Source organism: Magallana gigas, chromosome 1 (genome assembly GCF_963853765.1).
Source record: "Magallana gigas chromosome 1, xbMagGiga1.1, whole genome shotgun sequence".
Classification (NCBI taxonomy): Eukaryota; Metazoa; Mollusca; class Bivalvia; order Ostreida; family Ostreidae; genus Magallana; species Magallana gigas.
This window is the reverse complement of record NC_088853.1, coordinates 45,179,973-45,204,750: the sequence shown is the minus strand read 5'-3', so window position 1 is coordinate 45,204,750 and position 24,778 is coordinate 45,179,973. Positions and strand designations below refer to the sequence as shown.

Here is a 24,778-nt window from a genome sequence, read left to right as displayed (position 1 = left end):
GTTTAAATTCTAATATGTGTATCAATCTACCTGATAACAAGAATTAAGTACATAACTTTATTTTCATATATTAAAATCAATCTTTAAAATCTCAACAAACAATAAATACCGGTAGTATAGACCATCTTCGCTAGCCAAGGGTGACGATCCACAGTGTTTCTCTAACACCTTGGATCGTCACCCTTGGCTAGCGATGATGGGTATAGACTTGTAGCAGGCCAGTGCCGTATAGGTTTTTATCAGTACTTCGCGGTGTGTTTATTTTTGTTTTGAGACTGAATTTGACCTCTACATTAAGAATTAAACTTTACTAAATTACAAAGGTATGAAAACAACTTTACTCTCAATATAGATAAACCAGATATAATAAACCAAACTCAAAGTAAATGAAAACCAAGATTAACAACCCTTTATAAATTTATTATAACAAAATAAGAACAAACAAGTTTACATCAAGTACTTAAAATCCCCAACCCTAAAACCTAACTTTAACAAGGACCCCAAATAGACAGACGAGACGGGGACTCAGGAGAAAAGTAGCTAGCGAAACCAGCTGTCTCCCTCATCAAATAAGGACTTACATGGGTTTATACACAGAAAAGAGAACAAAGACAACTGTCATTAAAGTTATTGGCTATCGTATAAAGTGGGCGTTACCAAAGTAATAGAATTATATCACATTGGGATCGGAATACTAATAATAATAAATAGAAACGAAATCCCGATCTACCACATTCCTCCCCCTTAAAGACAAAAGCTATGTATTTGACTAAAATTTCAATAATATATGTGTTAAAGTTAAAGACATCTCTAATTTCTTTTCATTAACTACCCATATCAAAATAATACATCACATACTTTATAAACTAATACAGATTCAATAGATATACAAATTGAAAACTTTTACTATAAGGAGTTTATGTATCTGTCCATATCGGATGGCGGTGGGGAATACAACTTGTTCTGCCTTCCATGTTGATCACGGCAACTTCCTTACTGTTCTGGGTAACAAAATCGCTAGGCGTGTCCTGAGAAATCATTTCTTCGTAATGATGGGGCGTACAGTCACAAACAGCATCCCTCCTTTTTTTCGCGGTTTCCTCGTGTCCACAAACCCTCTCCATGTGTTGTATTTCCTCAGTGGAACCTTTCCGGGGCGGATTTTTTCCTTAGGGATCGATAAAAATTTTGTTCCGGATGCGCACACAAGACAGGAAGCTCAGGAAGTCTCCATCATAGGGGTGTCTCTTAATGCATGCTATGGCATGGGGACGTGTCTTAAATTGATGTGTGCACATCGCACATACATATATTGGAACAGTTGACACATGTCTGGTTTTCCAATGATCCATGAATTTTATGAAACTCTTAAATATTGAAATACTGGTATCACATCCAGGTATGAATCAAGGCATTCCTTCCAAAGGAAAAATATCCCGGTCCTGGTCCAATTCTAGAAGCTCTGTGTCAGGAACGTCTATCTGTAACATATATGGTTTATACTATAAAAAAAGAAGAGATTTATAAGTAAACATCAAAACATTGTAAATGCTATATATGCATAATTATTAATAAGATATTGTTACGATTCCTGGGTTGAGACTATATCATCATTTGTGTTAATTATTTGTGTGTTGTTGTGACTTACTTGTTTTATTTACATTGTTATATAAATCCTTTTATTCCATTGGAATACAGACTTGTTTACTTTCGTTCGGACTAACCGCCATGCCTGCGGTATATTACGGACTTTGAGCCCGATGTTTAAAACTATTTAAACTCTTTATAACAAAATAATGACAATCGAAATGAACGATAATAATTGATGTTATTTAACTTTATGAATGGTAATTTTGTATTATAATGTAAAAATGTTAAATGTCATGTATTTTATGTCAGTACAACGTTATCATATAATTATTATGAGATAAAATGCGCCAAGTTAGTTGACGCTTATGACGTTGACGTTGTCAACGTCTCAGCATAAACATAACAAGTTAGGGCATAAAAAGACGGTGTTTTGAAAGCAAAGTCCAGTTGACGGTGAAGAGCAACTCGCTTGACAGTGGTATGTATTGACATTACCAAGTCTTTTAGTTATTACGGTAAAGTAATATAACTTTTGTATTAGGGCGTCCTGGATTGGTTCGTCGCTATACTTATAAGAGATAATAACGTTGTACCAACCGTACTGTATAATAGTGATAATTATACGTGTTTTTATATGGAACCATTCGTTCGTTGCAATAAATGGTAAAAACTTTATACGGAGTATTTATATTAGTTTCGGCAAGTTGAATATAATAAGTGAATCAACGATTTCTATAAACTGTGACCAAAGTTAATTCTTTTTGTATCTTGACGCAAGATAATAATTAAACAGCAGCCCATAATTAAGTTTAAGCGTTTACACGTACCCTCAGTTTGTTACATTGGTGGCAGCGGTGGGATCAGCTGTTTAAAAAACTGCAACATGTTTACAATTACGACGATGTCAAGGAACGAAGAAGAAGTTATGGAGGAAAACGATCATATTGAAGAACCTCACCAAGGACAATTTATTGATGGTACACCAAGAAGAAAAGTTCTTTTACGGGTCAATATTAACAATAACGACCACAGCATAATAGGCGATAGTACCAGTGTAAACCCATGTACGCAAAATAGTTTGCGCGTGATTCTCGACGAAATAAAATCTTTGAAATCAAGAATGAACTTTTTACAAAATCAAGTAAAACCAACAAGTGATGACAGGCGATCGACAGACCAAAATAATGTGCATTTTGGCATCAATACCATGTACGAGGACGAACGTACACACAACTCATACCAGCCGTACAGAACCACATCTATGCCGAATTCGTACAATGAACCTCGTAACTATGATTATTCCAGAACAAGTTCGTCATATCCAATGACATCAAGAAGTTCTATTAATCACGGGAACGACGAATTTCTCCCAATCATGCGTCCATTTGAAACTATCCAAGAGAGAACGCACGATCGTTATGAACACGACGTACCTTACGATGGCTACTCAAGACGAGCACCGGAACCCGAATTCAGACGAACACAGGAACCGAGAGGAAGAAAACCGGCAACATTTGATGGTACTATGAATTGGAACAACTACATAGTGCATTTTGACATGATCGCTGAACTCAACTACTGGAACGACGAAACTAAAGCACTAGAGTTAGCTACGAGTCTACGGGGACCGGCATTAAGCGTGCTGAGTGATCTACGACCAGAGTATCGATATAGTTTTCGTCACCTCGTTTCTGCACTATCGGCTAGATTTGAACCAGAAAATCAGAAAGAGATTTACAAGACACAGTTAAAGAGCCGAGTACGGAGGAAAAATGAATCTATCACAGAATTGATGCAAGATATCAAGCGACTTGTAAGGATGGCTTACCCAAACGCACCCCTAGATTTCCGCGATCAAATTACCAAGGATTCGTTCATTGAAAGTTTAAATGAGCAAGAGATGGAATGGTCAGTGTTCCAAGGGAGACCTAGAAATTTAGAAGATGCAGTACGACTAGCATTAGAATATGAGGCATTTCAACAAGCACGTGGAAGACGAAACAGAGTCGCGGTACGGATGCAGAGAGAAGAACCGATGGATGCAAATATCAGAAATGATGCACACCAAATAGCTCTCATCAGCCAGAACACAGAAAAGAAGTTCAACAAGAAAGGTCCATGTTTCTACTGCAAGAAAGATGGTCACATCAAGAGTGAATGTAGGTTACTACAACGACACCTGGAAGCAGAGAAAAACAAGAGTCAAAGAAAATCGGGTCACACCAACAGCGTAGTGACCAAAGTACCAGAGAACCAGGAAAACGTGCAGAAGTTGACGCCAGCGGCCTAACGTCAACTACGCAACAAAAAGGGCCACAAGTTTTAGAAATAAAGGGATCAAGTAATAACTCATTAACACTTGATGTCTTTGTGTAATAGGACGGGTTGGGTCAGAATCACACTCTGAAATATGTTTACCGTTTCCTATGTATTATAATTTATTTCCCAGGTTCTTTATGATTTGAGATTCTGCTTGGTCTTAATTTTAAGTTAAATAATATATATTTTTCACCTTTTGACACCGTTCAACACACTGTAATGAAAAACACCAGCCTCAACAAACAACAATATTTATTTACGACTTTATAGAAAATAACAAAAACAAAATAATTATAACAATGGTAAATTCCTGCCGAGTATAAACCAAAAAAATGTTACTATCAAAAATTCCTATCAAAAATCCCTATGAACACCACCATCAAAATCATCAACAAAAATCACCCCCCATCCTAGCGTACGGGAACGCTAGCCCACCTAGCCGGGGGAACGGCCTAGGTTTAATACAAAAATCCCTTTTAATAAGAACCTAACACTTAACTCTTAGTTTAAGGGCCAAAAATAATTCAACAGGAGCAAATGACGACGACAAAATGATCAAATTATTCTCCTAACGGGTGCAACCTGTTAAATACCTAATAAACCATGTTAGAGAAGTGAGAAACTTACAGCAAATCAATGCTTAACAAGTCCCCAAGAAACTACGAATTTCGGGGCTTTATATAGCAACCACGACAATAGAAAAATATAACGTTAAATCTAGTGAATAGACTGTAAGGGTATGACCTTTGACTGTATTTAGCACCACCCGAAAGAGGTTACTTCCGGTATATTAACCAATCGAAAAGTATAAACAAAACTGGACATTTCCTATGATGATCGAACACGTGTGAAGGATTATTATCGATCTATATGGCAAAACAAACCTATTTATAGTAACCACGGAAGTAAGTATATTAACTAGAAACTTCCAACTATTATTAGAAACAAAAGTAGGGGCAAATAGGGAATACATAACGTGACTTGAACCCATTCCTGCTACACTCCCCCCTGCTTAAGAATAAATGATATAATCATTTATTTTAAGGATAAAGTTATACATAATCATAGCAGGAATTTATATAAAAATAAAACAAACATTTTTCTTTCCCTACAAACAAAATATAAAATTCAACAATGAAATCAATATATGGCCAGTGATTAACAATCATTATTAAAACATAAAATAAAACTATAATGGCCAAATATTTGTATACCCTGCGTATCTACTAAATTTAATCTAACAGTTCCTCAATCTAACAACCTTCTCTTTACTATTCGGCCCCCAGAGTTTCTTTGTAACTACAACTGTCTCGGTGTCATAAGCGAACACCACCTGGTCCCGGGAGTTGGTGTCCTCTTTTACTAAAGGGGTCGCGATCCCCGCAACAAGTGACCTCCGCCGCCTGGCCTCTTCATCCCGAAACTGTCTCCTATTGTCTGTGATCTCACAGATTGGCATAAGGCCATTCCCGGGATTATGGTACTTTCTGTTGGGAAAAGTCTTCAACTCCAGGTCCTCAGTTGGCTGATTTGGGTGCACCCGACCCATATGTCTGCTGACTTGGTTTTTCCTCATTGTCGCAAACCGACACAGGGTGCACTGATATCCATGAATATATTCCATATGTATCTCTGCCCAATGTCTCCGACATTTAGCCACACATTCCAGGAAGATGTCGCATCCGTCGGCCGGACATCTCATTCCTCCTTCCTGCCAGACGGGACGGATATCTCTGTCAAGCTCCATTAACTCCTCTTCGCTCACTAATAGGTCCAAAACAAAATCCTCCATAGATATTTCTGAAATTATTTATGACAATTAAGTACGTACAATATATACAGATCATTATTCATTGTCCGAGTGTACTAGTAATTACAGGGTTTGGAAAAGAGCGCTCAACAGACCAGCTGTTTATATATATTCCAATCCCCTTCTTACAAACAAAAATTAACCATTAATCTAATGAAAATTTCTGCATAAAAGATATTGATATAAAGAATTTGTTATTATTTTTAACTTATCTGCAATTTATGGAGAATAGATCTCTCTTGGCTTAACTATTCTCCCAGTTCTTGTTTTCACAGGAGAATTATGTACAGGTTGCACCAGAGAATCATCAGAAATTTGTGAAGGGGAAGTTTCGCTCAGATTTTCTTCATCAGCCTGGAAGCTCTCTACCTCTTCCAGCCAATTGATAGGAGGTTGTCTCCCTTGGAATGGTTTCAGGTGATCCACATGGACGACTATGGGATTTTTTTCAGAATTTAACTGTAATTCGTATGTAACATCTGAAATTCTTTTTATTACCAGATATGGCCCTGTCCAACCTTGACCTAATTTATTGGAAATCGCAGGCAAATACCATCTCCAAACCCAATCACCAGGCTCATATTCTCTTGGTTTTAACCCTTTATCATAATATTGTTTTTGTCTCTGAGCTGCAATGCACAAATTATCATGAGCAAATTCAAAAGCATTATTCATTGCAATTTCTAACCATTTGACATACATTGAAGGACACAATTTCCGGGGATTTTCAGGAGGTATTCCGACCATAATATCTAGAGGACAAGATATTTCTCTACCAAGCATAAGTAAATTTGGACTACATTTTGTACTAATATGGGGGGTAGCTCTATAAGCCATCATAAGGTAAGGCAAATGATCATCCCAGTCATCTCTATTTTCATTTACAAAAGCGGACAACATGGCAATTATGGTTCTATTAAAACGCTCTACAAGTCCATCAGACTGAGGTCGATAAGGAGTAGTTCTTGTTTTCTCAATACCCAGGAGTCTACAAAGTTCAGAAAATAATTCACTCTCAAATTCTCTCCCTTGATCTGTATGTATCTGATTTGGAACGGGCGCCTGTAAAGTGCGAAACGAAATCGAAACGAAACGAAACGAAACGAAATCGAACGAAACGAAACGAAACCAATCGAAACGAAACGAAACCAATCGAAACGAAACCAAACCAAACGAAACGAAACCAAATATTGAAACGAAACGAAACGGAATTTAAACAAATCTAATATCAATTTTGACCATATAAAAGTGAAGTAAATTCAATGAAATAAATTTTTGAACCATGAAATATAACTACCTGTATGTATGTTTTAGATTGCCGCTGTAAATTTTGAAGCCGATTATCCGAAATTTGCAAAAATTATATAATTATGTGAATAAGTGATGCACATTCCTATATTTTTTTAATGTTTCAAATTTGTTTCATTAAATGATATTCAGACGTTTAGAGAGAGAGAGAGAGAGAGAGAGAGAGAGAGAGAGAGAGAGAGAGAGAGAGAGAGAGAGAGATGATGATGATGATGATGATGATGTATTGAAGGGGACATTCTAACAACAATTTTCTTTCTATCGATTTGAAATATTGTAAAAATGAAACGATCGAATACAATGTGATTTAGAGCAGATGGTTACCAGTTTCTAACATATAATAAGAATTGCTTTAATACCGTGGTATGTATAGCATGAATTTGGACGTCGTAATTTGACAAAATTAACGTGCAATATAAAGAGGTTTTTTACCTATGCATTACCTTAAATCAAACACAATCCCCTCTTTCTCTCCCTTTCACACGCACGCACATTGTATTTGATTCATTTTTACAATATTTCATATCAATATAAAAAAAAATCGTGTAATTGGAATGTCTCCGTAAATACTGTAAACGCACTATATTTAGGGTGTACACTATTTGGCGGAATATAATTTTTCAACAAGTTAGCATGGATTTGATTTACCGCATTTCTGAATTTACCTTTTTATCGACTTATATATATTTTACATTTGGCAATGTACTTGATTTTGCGGACGCCGTTTTCCGCCAAAAACGCAAAATAGAATACACAGCCAAAGGACTAAAGACAGTTTTTTTTTAATATACTTTTACAGTATAATAATCTTTATATTGCAAATTAATTTTGTCAAATTACGACGTCCAAATTCATGCTATACATATTAAAACAATTATTATTATGTGTTAGAAACTGGTAACCAACCAGTATGCTCTAAATCACATTGTATTCGATCGTTACATTTTTACAATAATTCAAATCGATAGAAAGAAAATTGTTGTTAGAATGTCCCCTTAAGTATCATCCTCATCATCATCATCATCATCATATCTCTATCTCTCTCTTTCTTTCTCTCTCTCTCCCAAATTTGCGTATATACTTTGCTATGTGATGTCGCTGATAAGTTTTAAGGCATCTCTCTCTCTCTCTCTCTCTCTCTCAACGTCTGAATATCATTTAATGAAACAAATTAGAAATATTTAAAGGTATTAGGAATGTACATCACTTACTTACATAATTATATAATTTTTTCAAATTTCGAATAATCGGCTTTAAAAGTTACAGCGGCAATCTGAAACATACAGGTAGTTATATTTTATGGTTCAAAAATTTATTTCAATGAATTTATTTTCACTTTTATGTAGTCAAAATTGATATTAGTTTTGTTTATATTCCGTTTCGTTTCGTTTCGATTTTTGGTTTCGTTTCGTTTAGTTTCATTTCGTTTCGATTGGTTTCGTTTCGTTTCGATTGGTTTCGTTTCGTTTCGTTCGATTTCGTTTCGTTTCGTTTCGTTTCGATTTCGTTTCGCACTTTACAGGCGCCCATTTGGAACACCATAGTGTGCAATGAATTCAGTAGCAAGTTTATCAGCAACTGTAAGTGCAGTATGATTTGAAACAGCATAAGCTTCTTTCCACTTTGAAAAATAATCACCAACAATAATGATATATTCATTTCCATTATTAGTTTTAGGTAAACCACCCAAAATATCTATTGCAATTCTATCTAAAGGTTTTGTAGATTGAAGAAGAGAAGATTGAAGTGGAGATTTCCCAAACCCTGGACCTGGTTTTCGACGTGCACAAAGATCACATGATTGACACCAAAGTTTTACATCGTGGGACATTCCAGGCCAATAGAATTTTCTCTTAATAGATTCATATGTTTTGTCTCTGCCTAAATGACCTGATAATCTGGAATTATGGAGGGATTCTAAAATCTTTTCTCTAATAATTTGAGGCACTACAATTTGATTTAAGATGTTTCCCTGTGGATCTTTTTCACTTGTTCTGTAAAGTATCCCATCGGGTTTGATTTCTAATTCTCCCCACATTTGACATAAAATTCTAACTTCATAGGAGAATGACCCCATTGTTTGTCTGTTTGGTTTATGATCAGTTGTTGATTTGAGTGTTTTAAATTTGCCAATATTGCTATCTTCATTTTGCCATTCTTTTATTTGATCAGGACCCCAGCATTCTACCCAATTTGAAACATCAGAAGTATTGTCAATGGCTTGCACAGGATAGATTCCCTGCTCAGAATACTTAGATTCTTCATGCGGAAATTTTCTGCCATTCTTTTATTTGATCAGGACCCCAGCATTCTACCCAATTTGAAACATCAGAAGTATTGTCAATGGCTTGCACAGGATAGATTCCCTGCTCAGAATACTTAGATTCTTCATGCGGAAATTTTCCTTCTTCAGCCACAACCTCTAAGTTTAAACCATGATTATTTGCTAAGTGTTCCGGAGAATCACAATCGGGGCATTTTTCTCTTGTACATTTACGTTTAACTGGAATTCGGGATAAACCATCGGCATTTAAGTGTAAAGTTCCCCTACGATGTTCAATTTCAAAGTCATACATATCTACAATGCTTATCCAACGAGCAATCATCCCCTCTGGATTTTTAAAGTTCTTAAGCCATTTGAGAGAAGCATGGTCTGTTCTCAGTAAAAAATTCTGACCAAACAAATAATTTCTGAAATGTTTCAAAAAGGTAACAATTGCTAAAAGTTCTTTATGGGTTGTACAGTATTTTCTCTGAGAGTTTAGTAAAGAAACACTTGCATAGGCAATAACCTTTTCTTCCCCATTTTGAATTTGGGACAAAACACCACCTAACCCAGTATCACTTGCATCTGTGTCAAGTACAAACTTTCCATCAGCAATAGGGTATGCCAATATTGGAGCAGAAACTAACAATAACTTCAGCTCATCAAAAGCTTTCTGACAGTTTTCATCCCACTTGAACCTTTTATTTTTCCTCGTGAGTTGACTCAAGGGAGATGCTATGGTTGAGAAATTTGGAATAAATTTTCGGTAATAACCTGCAGTACCTAAAAATGATCGAACTTCTGTAACATTGGTTGGAATTGGCCAATCTTGAACAGCAGAAATTTTCTTAGGGTCACAGCTGATGCCAGCTTTAGAAACCCGGTGGCCTAAATATGCAACTTCAGTTTGAAACAATGTACACTTTTTAGGTTTGAGTTTCAGATTAGCTTTCCGTAAACATTCAAAAACATCTTTAAGATTTCTTAATGCAATTTCAAATGTACTGCCAAATACAATGACGTCATCTAAATAACATAAGCATCTCGTCCAATTGAGTCCACCCAACACTAAATTCATAAGGCGTGAAAATGTTGCAGGGGCATTGCATAACCCAAAGGGCATAACATTGAAATGGTATAATCCCCTGTGAGTGGTAAATGCGGTTTTACTTTTGTCAGACTCTTTCAATGGACATTGCCAATATCCACTAGCTAAATCCAAAGTGGAAAACCATTGTGCACCTGATAATGCTTCGAGTGCATCATCAATTCTGTTCAAGGGATATGCATCCTTCTTTGTTATTGAATTAAGTTTGCGAAAATCTATGCAAAATCTGGTAGACCCATCAGACTTTGTAACCAAAACAACAGGAGCAGACCAGGGACTATTACTAGGCTCTATGATATTCTGTTCAAGCATTTTCTTAAGTTCAGTGTCAACAATTTCTTTTTGCTTTGGAGAAAGTCTACGTGGAGGTATTTTAATTGGATTTTCATACCCAGTATCAATGTTATGTTCAACCAAATCTGTGTGACCCAACTTTCCATCTGGTTTCATAAAAATATCTTCAAATTCTGTCAATAAGTTTTTAACTTGATCTTTTTCTTTTCCATTCAATTCATCTGACACTTTACTTAACAATGTAGACAAATGATCTGGGAGTTTTGAAATTTTAGAATGAGTTTGAGATTGAGGCTCGATATAATGCACACTCTCCACTGGTTCTAGATCAGCAATGCAAGTATTTTTATTCAATCTAACTGACCTGTTTGTAAGATTAAGGAGTGAAATAGAAATCTCATCCTTTTTAGGATTGACCAAAGTTTTAGCCATCAAAAGACCATTTACATTGACAATTTGTTTGGGTTCCACTAAACCATAATCTGTACCAAGTTTCCCTTGAATGTACCCTTTACAATAGAACTCTGTGTCAGGGGGTATTTTAATAGTGTCACAGAGTCGGATTCTGGCACATCTATGCAAGTTTAGTGGGGTTTGTGAAAGAGGAAATATCTGTTTGCCAACCTGCAAACTTTCATTACGGAAATTAATAACTCCTGAATAACTCTTCAAGAAGTCTACTCCCAAAATACTAATATTTCCCTCTAACTTTCCAACAATCATCTCTTGCTCAAAGATAGTATCTGAGTCACATAAACTAAATGAAAAATTTGACATTCCCATTATTGGAATTGATTCACCTTTTGCACACAACAGCGTTTTATTTACGTTTTTCAGCTGCTTAGGTTTTATCTTTCCATATAACATGTCAAATATATCCTCATCAAGAATAGTAACTGCAGAACCTGTGTCAACCAGAAAACTCATTAGAACACCATCCATCTTTGCCTCAACAAACAAGCAACTTGGTTTTATTGTATTCAATGAAATTATTGGCCTATTGGTAAGTTTGTTTTCTTCACCAGTTTTAAGGGCTGAATTGTCGGCCTCGAATCCAACCCCACCTATTTTCCCGAATTTGAATTGACATTGTTTGAAGTGGTTGGAACATTATTTTGATCCCTGTTAAAGTTTGGTTTATTTGGGCATTTCCAATGAGGGTGATCTCTCCTTTGACAATATTTACACTTAAACCATCTTTCTGATTTAATTGATCTTATTTCAGATGTGAGCGTACTCATAAGTTTAGCCATTTCTTCAGAAATTATGGAAGCCAAATCTTTCCCAGAATTTTCAGAAGTTTGCGGAGTTTCCGAAATAACATGCACACTTTTCTCTTCACTCAAAGGTTTTCTGAGAATTGTTTTGGGCCCCTCAAATGCTTCATATTCAATAGCCAATGTAATAGCTTCATCAACAGATCTAGGGTGTCTAAATTGAACATGTTTTTTTATTTCAGTATGGTTAAGACCACAAATGAACTGATCAATGACATAAGTCTCCCTAGCAACTCTATCTAATTGTGGGTACGCTTTTGCTGAAAGATGTTTTAGTGCATAACCAAACTCTGAAATGCTCTCAGTTTCAATGCGCTTGCGATTTTTAAATTGACATCGATATGCTGCTTCACGACCAGGAGGGTTAAATCTCTGTAAGAGAACCTGTTTAATGTCATTAAATTCTCTAATCTCCCAAGGGTCCAAATCTCTGAAAACTTGTTGAGCCTCCCCTTTTAAACTAATGGCCAACTGTTGTGCTTTTTCAGCACTTGTCCAGTTGTTGTACCTAGCAACCCATTCAAAATGCTGTAAATAAATTTCCAAGTCTGTTGTACCATCATAAATTTGAGGTTCTTTTTCTTTTCTTGAAAGCCTATGAGAATTTACAAAATGTTCACGAGGAGGTAACTCTTGTGCCATTGCTTGCGGAATTAATCTCGTAGGAGTTATTCCCCTTGTCTGATTATTTGACATTCGGCGCGGAGTCTCAAAATTCTCATTTATTCGGGAACTCTTGTTTAATTGAGAAGCATGCAAGGACGGTTTAGTATTGAGAGTTGAAACAGAGTGTCTTTGAGTACCAGGTTGTGAAAACCTTCTGTCCAAAGTATCTCTTGAACTCTCACGCGAGTGAATGTCGCGTCGGGATTGACGGGAATCTGCGGACGTCGAGTCAAAGTGTACGCGTGCCGGTGTTTTAGGCATTTTATTTTGATTTGAAAATGAAGATTTATCTCCATAACTAATTGGAGTACTTGTAACAAACTCAGGATTTGATTTCCGAATGTCTTTAACATGTTTATTTTCAGTTTCCAAATTCATACTCTGAAATTTTGGATCATAACTCGAAGTGTCGGGATTTTCTGAAATACCTGAAAAATCTGAAAATAATTGTCTAAGTTCTTTTCTAATATCTTCCCTTAGAAATTCTGAATCAGGTACGCGTAACCCACTCTTTGTTTTTATAGTCCCAGAATATTCTTTAGGTTCTGTTAACTCTAAATCATATTGCGACAAAGTAGTTTCATCGACAAAGTCACTCGTGTCCGGATAATATCGGTCATTGAAAAACACTGTCTCTTCTATTGTGTCATGCATTGTTCGAACAGGTGCTCTGTAAACATCAGGTTCTGTGACACGTGGCGCACGGGCAATGTACGACTCGGCACTTTTTAGAATTCTGTCAGATATTTTAGCACGTGGACTTTTCTCATAAACTTCATCTAAATCAACAAAAGTTTGCTTTGATTGACCATCTGGTACACCGTAAAAATCTTGAGGTTTTGCTAAATTTTCAAATCGCGAATCTTTATCCATTTTTTTAGCGTGAATTTTTATTATGTTTATTGAAACAGGCTTTAACAAAACAGCTGACTGAAAAATACGTGGGCGTGAAATACACAAGTGGTTTTACCAACAACCCAAAAATCACTCAAAAAGCCAAATACAGCGGGCTCAAATCCTTGGTAGACGGCACCATTTTTGTAATAGGACGGGTTGGGTCAGAATCACACTCTGAAATATGTTTACCGTTTCCTATGTATTATAATTTATTTCCCAGGTTCTTTATGATTTGAGATTCTGCTTGGTCTTAATTTTAAGTTAAATAATATATATTTTTCCCCTTTTGACACCGTTCAACACACTGTAATGAAAAACACCAGCCTCAACAAACAACAATATTTATTTACGACTTTATAGAAAATAACAAAAACAAAATAATTATAACAATGGTAAATTCCTGCCGAGTATAAACCAAAAAAATGTTACTATCAAAAATTCCTATCAAAAATCCCTATGAACACCACCATCAAAATCATCAACAAAAATCACCCCCCATCCTAGCGTACGGGAACGCTAGCCCACCTAGCCGGGGGAACGGCCTAGGTTTAATACAAAAATCCCTTTTAATAAGAACCTAACACTTAACTTTTAGTTTAAGGGCCAAAAATAATTCAACAGGAGCAAATGACGACGACAAAATGATCAAATTATTCTCCTAACGGGTGCAACCTGTTAAATACCTAATAAACCATGTTAGAGAAGTGAGAAACTTACAGCAAATCAATGCTTAACAAGTCCCCAAGAAACTACGAATTTCGGGGCTTTATATAGCAACCACGACAATAGAAAAATATAACGTTAAATCTAGTGAATAGACTGTAAGGGTATGACCTTTGACTGTATTTAGCACCACCCGAAAAAGGTTACTTCCGGTATATTAACCAATCGAAAAGTATAAACAAAACTGGACATTTCCTATGATGATCGAACACGTGTGAAGGATTATTATCGATCTATATGGCAAAACAAACCTATTTATAGTAACCACGGAAGTAAGTATATTAACTAGAAACTTCCAACTATTATTAGAAACAAAAGTAGGGGCAAATAGGGAATACATAACGTGACTTGAACCCATTCCTGCTACATTTGTTTACAATTTGAAAATAAACTCTATCATTGACACTGGTTCGTCTATCACAGTCATTCATCCAAAGAAATATTATGATTCAGAAATAGACAGATGTATGAGACCAAAGTTAGAACCAAATTATAGTAATTTAAGAATGGCAAATGGTGACCTTGTTGTCCCAGAAGGTCAGACTGTACTACAATTCAAAATCAAAGGGGAAATAATCGAACACAGAGCAATAGTTGCTGACATTGATGCACAAATGATACTAGGCTTTGACTTCCTCAGAGAACATAATTGTCAGTTACACCTAGGGAAAGGAACTCTTACACTTGGTGACCAGAAGCTAGTATGCGACACTGTCAGTGATCAAAATAGTGTGTTTAAAATTTCTATTCAAGAGACTTTATCTATTCCCCCAAGAAGTGAGATGATAATTGAAGGAAAAGTTCACCCAAATCTAAATGATAAAGAACTCCTCATAGATGGAACGAAACGTGACCTTCAACAGTCTGGATTGTTAGTTGCAAGATGTCTAGTAAAACCCAAAGAATGTAAGGTACCCATTCGCGTCATAAATGTTAGTGATCAAGAGCTGAAAATTTACAAAGATACTTCTGCAGCTATAGCTGAAATAGAACCAAATGTGAGTGAAGTACAAACCAAGAATGACACCAACATAGAGCCAGATGTAGACACAAGCTTTACAAATTACATGAAACCATTATGGGACTCATGTACCAAGAACCTTTCTAAGGAACAACAAGAACTGGTAAGAGATCTTTTGCAGAAGCGCATTAAAGTATTCGCAAAATCAAAGACAGACCTAGGGAAGACAAATATTGTGTCCCATAAAATTAACACAGGAGACGCAAGACCAATCAAGCAACAGCCTAGACGGATACCTCTTCATAAGAAAGAAGCAGCAAGAGAGGAAGTGCAGAGAATGCTTAAAGCAGGAATTATAGAACCATCATCTAGCGCTTGGAGTGCACCAATCGTATTAGTAACCAAAAAGGATGGTAGCATTTGATATTGTATCGACTACCGGAAACTCAACGAAGTAACGCAAAAAGATTCATACCCTCTACCACGTATAGATGACTCACTTGATGCATTAAGAGGATCACAATGGTTTAGTTGTTTAGACCTAGCAAGCGGTTACTGGCAGGTAACGATGGACTCTAAAGATAAAGAGAAGACAGCATTTGTTACCACACATGGTTTTTACCAATTCAAGGTCATGCCATTCGGCTTATGTAATGCGGCAGCCACATTTGAGAGACTAATGGAAAATGTATTAGCGGGTTTGAACTTCGAAATTTGTCTCTTATATATCGACGACATAATTGTTTATTCCAAAGATTTCCACAGTCATGTAAATCATCTAGATGCAGTACTGCAACGATTACAAGAAGCTGGATTAAAGGTTTCTCCAAAGAAGTGTGATTTCTTCAAAGACCAGGTAGCTTTCCTTGGTCACATAGTTAGTCAAGAAGGGATATCAACCTCTCCAGATAAAGTAAGCGCAATTAAGGAATGGCCTGTACCAAAATCAGTCACAGATGTGCGAAGTTTCTTGGGTACATGCTCATACTATCGAAGATTCATAAAGAAGTTTACAGATATAGCCCGACCTCTACACAAACTGACAGAGAAAACAGAAAAGTTCAGTTGGACCCCTCAGTTTGACGAAGCATTTAAAAACCTAAAGATAGCCCTCACATCAGCACCTATCTTAAGGTACCCGAACCTGAACTTACCCTTTGTGTTAGACACAGATGCTAGTGCATTTGCTATGGGTGGAGTTCTATCTCAGATAGAGGATGGAATAGAGAGACCTATTGCATACTTTAGCAAGTCATTTAATAAACCAGAAAGAAACTACTGTGTAACTAGACGAGAACTTCTGGCAGTTGTGAGTTCAATAAAACATTTCCATCATTACTTATATGGAAAAGACTTTCTGGTTAGAACCGATCATGGAGCACTAACCTGGCTCCTTAACTTCAAAAATCCAGAAGGACAAGTAGCCCGCTGGCTAGAGGTACTACAAACATACAACTTCAAGATTGAACATCAACCAGGAAAACAGCATGGTAATAGTGATGGACTAAGTCGTCGTCCATGTTCACCTTGTAATCACTGTGATAAGAAAGAAATCAATTACCAGAGCAAAGAACCTGAAAGTAATCCAATTCTGGGCTGCGTTTTACAATAGAACTTACGACTTGCGACCAAATTTATAAAATCTCATTAATAATAAGCTACCAATTGTTTTAACTTGATACTAATAAATCATACTTACAATAACTGGAATTTTTTTTATACAAATTGTTTTGTATACATTTTGTACGTTAGAGATCATTCTATCAAACTGAAAAATTTACGACTCTGTCGTAAGTTCTTTTGTAAAACGCAGCCCTGAAGTTAAGAGAAGATCAAACGAGCACTCAAAATTGGTACATGACGAAGTCACCAGAAGATCTACAAAAAGAGCAGAACACAGACCCATCATTAGCCAAAATCATCAAGTGGAAGTTGGAAGATAGAAGACCAACCTGGCAGATTGTTGCAAAAGAGTCGACAGAAGTTAAAACATACTGGTCGCAATGGAAACGCCTAATTATAAAAAACGGCGTTCTTTACAGGACATGGGAAGAAAACGAGCAAACCTATCACCAGATAGTGGTACCAGGGGCCTGCGTCACTGAAGTAATGAAGTTAGTGCACGACAACCCCACAGGTGGACACTTGGGAGTAGCCAAAACTACCGAGAAAATCTGAGAGAGATTCTACTGGGCATCCTATAAAGAGGATGTGGTGAAGTATATTAGATGCTGTACTATATGTGAGGCACGGAAGAATCCGTCAAGAGCAGCAAGAGGAAAACTTGGTCAGTATCTAGTTTATTTATTTTAAGCTTTTCTGACAAGTTTATCATAATTTGAGAAAAAGTTTGAGACTTTTAAATAATTTCATTACAATACATGTTAAATTGGTAATGGATAAAAATAGCGTTTTATCAGTGCAAAAAGGTCAAAATAACAAGAGGCCCATGGGCCACATCGCTCACCTGAGGAACAATAGGTATGATAAAGTCAGCTTAATAGAGTCATAATACAAACAATCTGGACAATGTACAATAATACATGTAGATCCTGTATAAATAAAATCCATTTTCCCCCTTGGAACTCGGATAGCCCTGATTGCTGCCAATATTTACAAGAGCAGACTTTAATCACCGCTCCTGCACATATATAGGGACTCAACGTTACGCAGGCAGGGATGACCGCACACCTACGCAACTCAACAGGTACCAACGTTTACGCCAACAGCTCAACCTTACGCAAGCAGGGAGTGCTGCACACTTGCGCTAGAAAGGCCTGAACACCAGCAGGGATGACCATACACTAATGCTCTGCCACAATCACCACCAATACAAGCAGGTATGACTGCACACTTGTATTAATGCGATACAGGGCAGGAATGACCGCACACTTTGTATCATGTTAGAAAACATGAAATTAGATAGAGCAGGGATGTCCACACACTCAATCTATCCATACCTGTTCAAGTTTAACCCCAAACAGTCGCTCATCGTAATGCAATAGACACTGTCCCTATATATGTGCCGGCCTAAAATAATTCATAGTATCTAAAAATTGGAAATCAAAAATAAACTAACTAATCCGGCCTAACCCAAAACTTTCTTATGCAGAACAACTTATATACATTGAATATTTACTATTGTATAAAAATAATCATCACAATAATTGGTTAACAGTGCATGCATTATAGGGAAAAGCCTACCAATTATTTTCCCATAGAACTCTATACAAACCTTAGGACCTCTCAGTACTTTACTATGACAACAGCAGCCCAATCTTTGGTATCATATGAAACTTCATTTTAAGCACTTTCAGAAATTTCCAAAAAAAAAAAACATGGTCCCGTGGCGTTTATAGGTCAAATTTGCACTTGTTTACAACTCACAGCGATCAGCAGTAAATGGCACCCTGCATAAAAAATTAACCCCCACTCCTACAATCTCCTCTGGCATTTCTGTATTTTCTGCAATATTCCCTCATCCCATCATTTCTTTCAAACATTTATATTTTGGCTTTAAAATGAAAATAATTACATACCTGAATTCAGCCAATCGCCTGACGCCTATCCATTTATTCCGTGTTACAATGTTCTATAACTTTTTCTCTGATGTCAACATCCGGTGCATTGGTACTCTTATTCCATTAATTAAAATAATCAAGAATCAATAAATCAAGGGCAATAACTCAATACAGTAATACAAAAAAGATTTTAATGAAAAAATAGCTGCCTGCTTCAATTTTATAGTCATATCACATGTTGAGTATTGCAGTTCTCAAAAAGATCCTTTACAATTGTTTATATATGGGATATTTAGCTACATCAAACTCTGAACCTTCTTGTGAGGCTGAAGAATTGTCCTGGAGCCAAAGTTTTAACAATTATAAAGAATCATTTTGCTGATAAGTTTCTGAGAAAAAGATTTTTAAGGATTTACTCTATATATTCCTATGTAAAACTTCGACCCCCCATTGTGGCCCCATCCTACCCCAAGGGGTCATGAATTTCACAACTTTGAATCTACACTACCTGAGGATGCTTCCACAAAAGTTTCAGCTTTCCTGGCTGATTAGTTTCTGAGAAGAAGAATTTTAAAGAATTACTCTTTATATTCCTAGGTAAAACTTTGACCCCCCATTGTGGCCCCATCCTACCCCCGGGGGTCATGAATTTCACAACTTTGAATCTACACTACTTAAGGATGCTTCCACACAAGTTTCAGCTTTCCTGGCTTTATGGTTCTTGAGAAAAAGATTTTTAAAAATTTCTCAAAATTGTTCATTAATTTCTAATGATCTCCCCTTGAAAAGGGGTGTGGCCCTTAATTTTCACAACTTTGAATCCCCTTTGCCTAAGGATGATTTGTGCTAAGTTTGGTTGAAATTGGCCCAGTAGTTCTTGAGAAGATGTTGAAAATGTGAAAAGTTTACGGACAGACAGACGACAGACAAAATGTGTCTGATCAGAAAAGCTCACTTGAGCTTTCAGCTCAGGTGAGCTCAAAATTGGGGTAAATCCGTAGGTTTCCCAAGCACGATTCACATTGGTACTTATATTCTCAACCAATTTTACATAAAATATTCTAAAATTGTGTTGATCTTTTACATGCGCCAAGCTGGTTTTTACATGCATTAAAATTTCTTCATTCAGTTGTTTACACATACATGTAGCAAGGAAAGTCTCCAAACCACTAAATCAGAAATATCCTTTCACTTAAAACGAAGCTTTAAAACTGCCGATTATTTGATACTGGTTTTTAATATTAATGAATTCTGTACGTCTGGCATTAACGGCAGCATCTATGTAAACGAAACATGCGGTTTTATTACTGGTTTGATATAATTCACTTTTAATGTTAAGATACCTTCCCCGAGAACTATCAACAGGAATGCAGATCCTGACGTCAAAGTCAATTATGACGACATATCGTATAAAGTACAGACAAGAGACTTTCTACACATCGCTGTAAAAAACCAATCGGGAAGCCTTAATATGCCCGCATAGTTACAGTATATAATGTATTTGCTGTCAATCTGTCATAGTGTCATGTGTATATAGTATACAATAGAATTACAAACGAAATGTAAATAAATACAATAAAAATGAATTAAAAAACAAAAACGCTAAAAAAATGAATTAAAACCCGAACACTGTTGAAATTAGGATCCTAAATATCTATTTACGACCTCCTACAATATAGTCTATAAATATATTTAATTGTACTACATTTAATTACTATATAAAAGTTAAACAAACCTATTGCACGGCAATATACATGGTTGGCACCCAGTTTGGGTCCTGATAGACATCCCGAAAATCGGGAATCTGCCTCCCACATGCTGAGATATTGGGACAAAAGTTTTGTTTCTTCTTTGGTCAGCTACATGTTGTTGGTGGTGTTACCCCCATACTTGTCGAAGTTGGTGTAAAAACTGTCGCCAGATGGTCCAGAGCCTCTGATATGTCATCATAATCACCAGCTCATTTCATTTTACCTTTACTTTCACTATTCATATCTTTCTTTTCTGAGTCAACATCATTTTCAACTCTCTTACAGACACTCTTTTGAGTTGATTCACCAGTTTAAATCACTGGTTTCACAATGTTTATACATTTATAGATAATGGAGACCATAACAATCTTCCTCCATCTTTCTAATTGAGTGAGTGAAGTGACACCACTGGCAGTGCCGGTTATAGTTTTTCTTTAAGTGAGTCGGCCATCTCATCTACCAGTAGTGCTCCCAGTAGGGCCTCTTCTCATATCACCAGTCTTTTCATTTTACCTTTAATTTCGTTATAATTCATACATGTACATGTATCTTTCTTTTCTGAGTCAACATCATTTTCAACTAGCTCTTACAGACACTCTCTGGTGTCTCTTCTACTGTTAAGACAACTCTGGCAATGGAGGTATTCCGAGTGAGTTCCAAATGGAGAAAAAAAGGTCTTACAGAAATGTTGACATCACTATTTTGTTGTTTTAAATCAGATAAAATATCTTATGAACACTGTTTATTGATAGATAATGGAGACCATAACAATCTTCCTCCATCTTTATAATTGAGTGAGTGAAGTGACACCACTGGCTGTGCCGGTTATAGTTTTTCTTTAAGTAAGGAGGCCATCTCATCCTTCACTAATGCTCCCAGTAGGGCCTCTTCTCTGGAGGGCTCTTTAGCCCATGAAATTTCCACCAAGAAAGAAAAATTCACCCTGGAATCTAAGGTTATGAGTACCAGAGGCATGACGGGAACCAAAACATCTCCAATTATGACGGAATCGGTTCATACATCAATGAGATTTTCAAGAAGAAGATTTGCGATATTTCAAGTAGGAGACCTGCTAATACCAGTACACAAAGTGGTGCTGGCAACGCAAAGCTCCCTTTTTAAGGAAGGGACGTCCAAGAATTTTTTACCAAACCTGCAACCCTAAGAATTATGGGAGTGAGCAATATGTCTCAGAAGGAGCCATTGAATTAATACTTTATAAATTTTAATGTATACCAGACATATTGAAATAAATATAACTTCATCTCTGACCTATACTTAAGTTGACAGAGACATTTAAAATTAGAAAACTTTTTTGGCATCGCATTGACGAAATATAAAACCCTGGTCATGCAGAACTTCTCAAGATACGGCCAATAATGAGAGGAAAAACATAGCCCACGCATGGAATCAAGATGTGCCAAAGTATCATGGAAATCCTTAGTAAAAAAATCATGATTTGGAGGAAGAGTAACTAAAGATTTCCTAGACTTTAACACTGAAGCTGCATAATATGAATGATCATGTCCAATGACAGTCTCAACATCGAATCAGATATATATGGACATCTTCTTTCAGCAGTCGAATGCATTAGCCATCTTGGAGCAGATGAAAAGGAATTTTGTCCATCAAACAAGGTCATGGGATGCATGTGTCTGCTTTCCACAAATGACTGTAGAATTTAACAGACCAACTGCCAAAATGAGGGAATTAATCATTGTTCACATGGTTTTTCAGTTGAATAATATATTTGGCATTATTTGCAATGTAATCATTCCAAGTTGCTGATGTACTGATCGAAGTGGTGCTGGCTTCCCAGAGTTCACTTTTCCAGGAGAAGTTCCAAGATAAAAAATTCTCACCAGATCCAGTCACCCCTAGAATAATCTGGGTGAAGAATGTACGTGTCTCAGGAAGCCATGGTGAATTTCATTAATTTCTCTACACTGGACACATTGTTATGAATATTCCACCTTTTCCCAGAACTACTGAAATTTATATCAGCAACAACATTTCATGTAGAAAATTAAACTGTCCAAGCTGTGCAATGTTGGATTAATGAACCACGATACAATGCAGATATGATTAAATTGCTACCCATAATAAGGGGAAGCAAAATTGTAAACATATACTGATGTGTCAACGAATTATGGAGATATAGGTACATTTGGTGAGAATTTCAGGGAGTGAAGGGAAGGTAAAACTTTCCTGAAATTGCCAAAAGGAATGAAGATGTTGTCCGATGTGAATAGAATAGATGAGAAGACTGTGGAACTTGTCGATCCTCTTCAAGGATGGCAGAGAAGAACATGTACAAGAGGCTGCATTTGATCCGAATCACTCTGCTGGTCCAGCTGCAGAATCTCTGTACAATGATGGTCTGTATGAAAAATAAATCAGATGACATTGAATTGACGTTAGAGAATAGAGAGTATCAGTTAATCAATCTAAAAGGCTAGACAATTTCAGAGGCAAGAAAAATATTATGCTTGAAAAACTTGAAAAAAACAAACAAATAAAAAACCTCGGTTACAAATTCCACTGACAGTTGAACAGCAGACAATGCTTGAGTCAATATCATAATATTTATCCTAATAATCATGAAATATTTATCTTTCCTTGAATATAATCGTGAAATAGGATATTCATCTTTCCTCGTGTTTACAAAGAAAGTGAGCGCACAAGATTGTAAGTTTGCAGGAATCCTCGACACGAATTAATTGGGATTTAAATGTCTATAACCTCGAAAGGCTATGTACAGGTTTTAACAAAAATATATTATGTTGAGAGTCGAAGTACAATGTACATGGCTATTCCGGTTATTAAAAAACTCACAAAGCTTTCAAAAAATTGGCAATGAGAGGTAAACCGATAACTAGTTGGAAATGTTAATGCAAACATATTTTAATGAAGTTATATTGTGTATATCCTAAAAAACTAGTAATAAGAGAAGAATTTTTTTTATAGTGTTCATACAGCAGATCTAGAAATCAACAACAACAAATTAGAATATACCGGTATATTGTAATTCAACATCATGTTATAATAACAAACATTTTAAACAAAAAAGTTGATTTTTAAAAAAAAAAAAAGAACACCAGGTGGATTTGAACCCAAAACACTGAATGTATGTATTCACTAATCCAGGACAAAACCACTGAGCCATGCGAGACTTGTCAATATATGCGCTATAAAGTACTGTTTGAAACAACACTGTCATATCAATGGACTTTGCTTTTTATCATTGAAAAAATAATTTGAAAAAGTACATAATTAGTCATCTCTGGGTCATCTCTCCATCTTTTTTTAAAAAGCGACATTTTCAATGTTGAAATATGTTATCTTTACACGTTACAAATTTGTGGAGAGAAGACCCAGAGACAACAAAATCATTTAAAAACAGTTGTTAATAAGTAGGATTTTGCATGAATTGCATCGTGTTGCTATATTTAGACCAATATTCTAATAAAACCTTTTGCATTTCAAATATTTTCCCACTCATTCCACATCCAACAGAAACCAAATAACGGTTATAATTCGAAAAACATTCAAAATTAATTGATGAAATTTTCACTCTCCTTGTGCGCCCAGATTCCTGCCGAATCTACATCTTAAGCGCCCACATTCTTTACATGTAAAAACAAAAATTCGCCATTCGGCATTTATTGCGAAAAGAGTACCAATCATTTTACCATGAAACTCTATATAAACTTAATGCCCTCTAAGTACTTCACTGTAATATTTTCAGTCAAATCTTTGGTATAATATTAATTTAAAAACTAAAAATATAGAGCCACGTGGCCGTGACGTTTGTAACCTGGTAACGTGTTATATACGTTAGTCATTTAAAACTAATTACCACGATGGGCAGTTAACAGAATTTCAACATCACATGTACATAAAAATTGATCTTCGCTCACAAGGGCTTGTATAGAAACCAAAAAAATATATACATAATACATATTAAACACTGTTAAAGTGGGTTAAAACATCGTTAAAGGTGGCCGTGGGTTATTTTTCGTCCGACACGTTTGGCCCTTCCCCACTGTTCCCTAATTTTCATCATTTATTTGAAGAAAAAAACTGATACTTTTATTTCAAAATTCATTCACATACCTGAATTCTTCCAGAGAACTTTTCTGTGAGATTGAAACCGCCTTTTTGCCAACTTGACATACGATCGACAACTCACGACTATATCTGTCGCTGAGATGTCGACCGCGCACGCGCATCTTGTGTTATAAATAAGTTTCTGCGCGGGCAGATATCAAACTTCCTTAGTTACTG

The 24,778-nt window shown here is 36.2% G+C and overlaps 1 protein-coding gene and 1 long non-coding RNA gene across 2 annotated transcripts in view; one reads left to right on the top strand and one right to left on the bottom strand.

Annotated features, from left to right (window-relative positions):
- The window catches only part of LOC117688180 (actin-binding protein IPP), a 37,478-nt gene that overhangs the window by 7,606 nt on the left and 5,094 nt on the right, over positions 1 to 24,778 (top strand). The window lies entirely within an intron of this gene.
- LOC117688188 (uncharacterized) lies at positions 406 to 24,739 on the bottom strand. The gene is made up of 3 exons (XR_010708299.1): positions 24,608 to 24,739; positions 20,476 to 22,871; positions 406 to 1,481 (listed from the first exon to the last, which is right to left on the bottom strand). It is a non-coding gene; the product is annotated as an uncharacterized lncRNA (long non-coding RNA).